This window comes from Callorhinus ursinus, unplaced genomic scaffold (assembly GCF_003265705.2).
Source record: "Callorhinus ursinus isolate GAN/ISIS: 27379988/994484 unplaced genomic scaffold, GSC_fseal_2.0 scaffold7, whole genome shotgun sequence".
Lineage (NCBI taxonomy): Eukaryota > Metazoa > Chordata > Mammalia > Carnivora > Otariidae > Callorhinus > Callorhinus ursinus.
This window is the reverse complement of record NW_027397069.1, coordinates 46,077,326-46,083,764: the sequence shown is the minus strand read 5'-3', so window position 1 is coordinate 46,083,764 and position 6,439 is coordinate 46,077,326.

The window sequence follows — 6,439 nt, the reverse complement described above, 5'->3', positions numbered from 1 at the left end:
GGCCGCACTCTGTGCTCACCCGGCCTATGACCGAGGGTTTCTATCTCTGGTATCCGACCCCGTGTGGAGTCTCCAAACCCAGCAGATCCCTGTGGTGCGTTCCCGTGCCGCTCCTCTCCGGGGAAGAAGGGGAGTCTCACCAGCTCTGCTGCTTTTTGGGTCCCTGCTGGAGGAGCAGTGGCCCGACTGTGCTGTGGATCACAGTTTATGGCAACCCCGAGCTGAGAGCCCGCGCCTCGGCTCTGTCTCTGCAGCTGGCTTCCCTGCTCCAATACCTGGGAGCTCTGCCGCACTCAGGCACCCCCGGTCTTTCTGTGACCCCGAGGGTCCTGAGACCACACTGTCCCACGAGGGTTCCACCTCCCGCTTAGCCACTGGAGTGATGTCCCTCAGTGGAGGTGACTTCTAAAAGTTCCGATTTTGTGCTCCGCGGCTCTAGCACTTGCCAGAAGCTGCCAATGGAGGCCCCCTCCCCCGCCGTCTATCCTCCCAAATATCGCCTCGGATTCACTTCTCCGCACGTCCTACCTTCCAGTAAGTGGTCACTTCTCTGTTCAGAGTTGTTGCTACTCTCTTCTTCGATCTCCTGTTGAGTTCGTAGGTGTTCAGAATGGTTTGATCCCTATTCAGCTGAATTCCTGAGACTAGATGAAATCCAGGTCTCCTAACTCCTCTGCCATCTTCTCTACTTAAGTTTTAAAAGTCCTTTTTCAATGAATTCAAAATAAAAAGCTTACAGGACAGGAGAAGAGTTTAATTGGCAGTGTTTGTCTTGTGCTAAATAATAGCACATCTTAAAACCAGTGGCATTTTAGATTCAATAAAATATGACATTTAGTCTTCGTGTCACAGAACTAAATATATCTAATGCCAAGAGGCTTGGAGAACTAGTCTAGCTTCTCCAGTCTTGTATTTGAGAGAGTAAGGCTCAAAGAAGCAAAATGAGTTACCAATAATTACATAGCTCTCAAGTATCTGACCGTGACAAGCCAGACTTTAGAGGTCACCACTGATGACTATTGTGAATAAGGCTTATTTAGTGGTTATGATATGACATCATTTTTGTCCCCACATTGAGGTTACTTCTTCCTTCTGGGTACGTAAGAATACTGTGTGATCTAACAACGTAAAGTGATAAAGTATTTCTTATATTTGGGAGACTCCCAGGAGGCATAAAAATATGGTGTTTCTGACAATATATTGTAAGTTCTTTGGGGGATGGTGGCAGTTTTTTAATATTTAAGGAAATACTATTTCTGACAGAAAAAAATGATAATATTCCTTTAGCATCTAGAGAATTCCAGATAAACAACAGAGGCCAAACTCAGAACCCCTGAAAAGAAAATAATGTAGTTTAACTTTTTTTCCACACTGCTGTCTGGTATTTATTAATATTACTGTGGACATTCCCATTGCTTTTCACCTTTGTCGTGCGTTGGAATTCCTCATGCATTTTCCCCTTTTATTTATTTTTATTTTTATTATTTTTAAAGATTTTATTTGAGAGCAAGAGAGTGAGAGAGAGAGAGCATGAGTGGGATGAAAGGCAGAGGGAGAAGCAGACTTCCCGCTGAGCAGAGAGCCTGATGCGGGGCTCGTTCCCAGGACCCTGGGATCGTGTCCTGAGCCGAAGGCAGATGCTTAACCGAGTGAGCCACCCAGGTGCCCCTGCCTTTTTCCTTTTTAATAATTATTTTAATTTTTAACAAAGCAATGCACTATGTGTAGATAGTTCTGAAATCAATAGGTATGAGGCTTATAATGAAAAGTAGCAGTCTCTTGTCCTTTACTTTGAACTCCAGTTGTGCTCCCTAGAGACAAACATTGAATTCTTAACAGCCTTTCCCTTGGCATTTCTAAATGATATCTATCAAGCAATAGAGGAAGACATGACTTCTTTTTGTACAACCATATGTTTCTTAAACAGCTTTATTGAGGTGTAATTGACCTACAATAAATTTTACAAATTTTAAATGTCCAAATCCATAGGTCTTGGCAGATGCACTGACTTATAAAACCATCACCACAAGCAAGATAGTGCTTATATCATTCCCACTCAAAATTTCTTTGTGTCTCCTTGTAATTCCACCCTGCCACCTCTCCCGGCAACTCCACCCTGCCTGCTCTGATTTGCTTTTTATTGCTATAAATTACCTGGCATTTTCTAAAATTTTACATAAATGGAACATATTGTAGGTACTTTTTTTTCCTTGCTTCTTTCACAGAGCATAATTATTTTGAGATTCATCCATGATTTTTTTGCATGTATCAGTAGTTTATTCCTTTTTATTGCTGATTAGTATTCCATTTATGGATACACCATAGCTTGTTAATTTATTTACCTGTTGATGGATGTTTGGGCTGTTTCTAGTATTTGGCTGTCGTAAACAAAGCCGCTAACAGTTGTGTGAAAGTCTTTCTATGGGACTATGCTTTCATTTCTCTTGCACTGAGATCTACTAGTGGAATGATTTGGTCACGTGGTGGTAGTATGTTTAATTTTTTAAGAAACTGCTAAGCTGCTTTTCAAAGTGGTTGCACTATTTTACAGTGCATCTCCAGTGTATGAGTGTTCCAGCGGTTTCATATCCTCGACGATGCTAAGAATGATCAATCTTATTTTAATCATAGATCTTCTAATAAGTATGTAGATATGTTTAATTAGGATTATGATTTCCTTTTATCTAGTTGCTAATGATCTGAAACAGAATAAATACTATGATAAGATGAGTGACACTCACCTTGGCCACACCTTGGCCACAGAATTTGAGGGGGTGCCAAGAAACTCTGTAATCAAGATAAATAATATCTTAGTGCAATATTAAAAAAAATTAAAAATACAGCAAAATACCCACAATGAACAAAGTATCAAAATCTTAAAGACTGTATTAACATGCTGATTTTTCCTTTTGCTTGAGATTCCAGTATGACTTGGCACTCCCCTGATGTTAGGGACTTTTTTTCATATACTTATTTATTATCTGTATATTCACCTGAAAGTATCTATTCAAATCTTTCGCTCTAATTTTTCTTGTAAGATTTTTTTTTTTTTTTACTGAGTTTGAGAATACTAGTCCTTCCTTAGGTATGCGTTTGCAATATTTTCTCCCAGTCTGTGGTTTAAGTTTACTTTTTCTTAACAGTGCTTTCAAAGAGAGGGATTTCTTAATTTAATGAAAATCACATGATCAATCTTATCATTTAACGTTATGGATTGTGCTTTGGGTGTTGAAAGAAAACTTTGCTTAATCAAAGATCTCAAAGATTTCCTGTTGGAAATTTTATAGCTTTAGGTTTTACAATGAGGTATGTGATCCATTTTGAGGGTCAGTTTTTGTATAGATCAAAGCTTTTTTTTTTTAATGCCTATGACTATCCAATTGTTCCAGCACCATTTATTGAAAAGACTATCCTTTCTTTACTAAATTGCCTTTGTGAATTGCCTTTGAAAATCTGTTCTCTTTCACAGAATTTTGTTATTCTCCCTTAAAATGTTTTGGCTATTTTAAATTCTTTATCATTCCATGTGAATTTTAGAATCAGCTTGTCAATTTCGACAGAAAAGGCTGCTCAGTTTTGCCTGAAATTACATTAAATCTATAGATCAACTGAAGAAAAATGATATCATAACTATAATGAGTCCTCTGATCTGTGAACATGGTTTCCCTCTCGATTTATAAAGGTATTCTTTAATTTCTCTAAGGAATGTTTTGCAGTTTTTAGTGTATAGGTTTTATATATCTTTTGTCAGATTTATCCCTATAAATTTAATACTGCTCACTGTTGTAAATGTGTTTTTTAAAGTAACTGCAACTTCTGGTTGTTGCTGGAATATAGAAATGCAATTGATTTCTGTATTTTGATCTCGTATTCTGTAATCTTACTAGACTTATTTATTAGTTCTAGTATCTTTGTGATAGAGTCCATAGAATTTTTTCCATAGATGATCATGTTGTCTTTATTTATATTTATTTGAGAAAGAGGGAGAGAGAGAGAGAGAGAGAGAGGGAGAACACCCACCTGCATGTGAATGGGAAGGGAGGGGCGGGGGGTGGCAGAGGGAGAGGGAGAGTGAGGGAGAGAATCCCAAGCAGGCTCCATGCCCAGTGCATAGCCCATTGCAAGGCTCCATCTCATGATCTTGAGATCATGACCTGATCCAAAATCAAGAGTGGGACACTTAACTGATTGAGCCACCCAGGCACCCCTGGTCGTGTTGTCTTTAAATAAAGAACACTTTCCTCTGTCTTATCTGTTTTTAAATTTCTTTTAAAAGATTACCAGTATGGAAAAAATAAAGATTACAAGTATGAAATTAAAAAATAAAGAACACTTTACTTCTTCCTTTTCAATATGGATTTTTAAAAATTTCCTTTACTTCATTATACTGGCTAGAACCTTCAGTACAGTGTTGAATAGAGGTGGTCTAGTGAATGTCCTTGTCTTATTAAAGTTCTGAGAGGGAAATTAATACTTTCATCATTAAGTATGCTGCTAGTTGTAGTTTTGTAGGAATTCCTTCTGTCCCCTGCTGTTTCTAGTTTGCTAAGAAGTTTTAATTAGGCATGCATATTGGATTTTGTCAATTTCTTTTTTGTATTTATCACGATGATCATATTCTTTTTCATTTTTAATTTTATATGGTCAGTTACATTGATTGATCTTCCATTCCCTGGGATAAACTCCACTTGCTTGTGATGTATTATATTTTCTATGGATTGTTGATTAGATTTCCTGAAGTTTTAAAATAATTTTTGCATTTATATTCATGAGAATTATAGTTCTGTAGTTTTCTCTTAACATCTTTGTCCAATTTGGGTACCAGAATATGCTAGCCTCATAGAATGAATTGGGAATTGTTCCCTCTTCCTTTATTTTTCTAGAAATTTGAATAAAACTGTATTATTATTATTTCTTAAAGGTTAACTAGAATTTGCTAGGGAGGCCATATGGGCGTGGAGTTTTCTGTGGGACCTTTTACCTTCAAATTCAACTTTTAAAAAATGATATAGGACCATTCAGGTTTTCTGTTCCTTTTTTAGTTAGCTCTGGTAGTTTGTGTCTTTCAAGCTGTTTTTGTATTTCATATACAATGTCAACATTATTTTATTTTATTTTATTTTTTTTTAAGTTGGGCATGGATCCCAACATGGGGCTTGAACTCACAACCCTGAGATCAAGACCTGAGCTGAGATCAAGAATCAGATGCTTAACCAACTGAGCCACCCAGGCACCACGTATTTTTCTTTTTTCTTTTTTCTTTTTTTTTTTTTTAAGTTTTTATTTATTTGAGAGAGAGAGAATGAGAGATAGAGAGCATGAGAAGGAAGATGGTCAGAGGGAGAAGCAGACTCCCCGCTGAGCAGGGAGCCCGATGTGGGACTCGATCCCAGGACTCCAGGATCACAACCTGAGCCGAAGGCAGTCGCTTAACCAACTGAGCCACCCAGGTGCCCCACCACGTATTTTTCTTGAAATGCTTTAAGAATATATAGCATTGCTACTTTCATTTTTCACATTGGTAATTTATGCCTTCTGTCTTTCATTTCTGACCATTATATTTAGGTATATATCAATTTTATGGATCTCCTTAAAAAAGGGTTTTCCTGTTTTCTATTTCATCGATTTCTGCTCTGGTCTTTATTATTTATTTTCTTCTTTTGTTTTAATTTGCTCCCTCTTTTTAGTTTTTTAAGGTGAAAATTAAGTTCATTGATTTGAGACCTTCCTTCTGTTGTAATGTAGTTTATTCAGTGCTACTAAATAAATGTTATTGCATTTAAGTACTACTTTGGCTGCATACCCAAGTTTTGATATATTGTGTTTTCATTTGACTTCAGTTCAAAATACCTTATCATTTCATTTTTTACCCATTGGTTATTTAGAGAGGTATTATTTAGTTTCTGAATTTTAAGGATTGGCCATATATTGATTTGCCATTGATTTCTAATTTAATGCTGTTTTTATAAAGAACATACATGATTTACACACGTTTCAAAGTACTCGGACTTCTTTTATGGCCCACAGAGTGGTCCAGCTTAGTAAATATCCCATGTGTATTACAGGAATGTATATTCTCCTGTTTTTAGGTGGAGTTATTAGGTCAAGTTAATTGATAGTGTTTTTCAAGCATTCTTTATACTAATGATTTTCTGTCTACTTATTCTCTCAATTATTGAGAATGGTGTGGAAAGCTCTGACCATAACTGAGGAATCTAGACTGTTTCCATCCTATGGCTCTATTAATAATTTCAACATAACATACTTATTATTCAAAACCTGGGAAAGACAGAGTTTGGAGAACTCCAGCCACTCTTAAAACTCTTGGACCAGAAATGTCCTATCTGGTTACTTACCATTGGCAAGAAATAATTACATGGCCCCAAACAAGGAGATCTGGGGGAGGGAGGGGCACATGTTGTATTTGGTAAGGAATAAC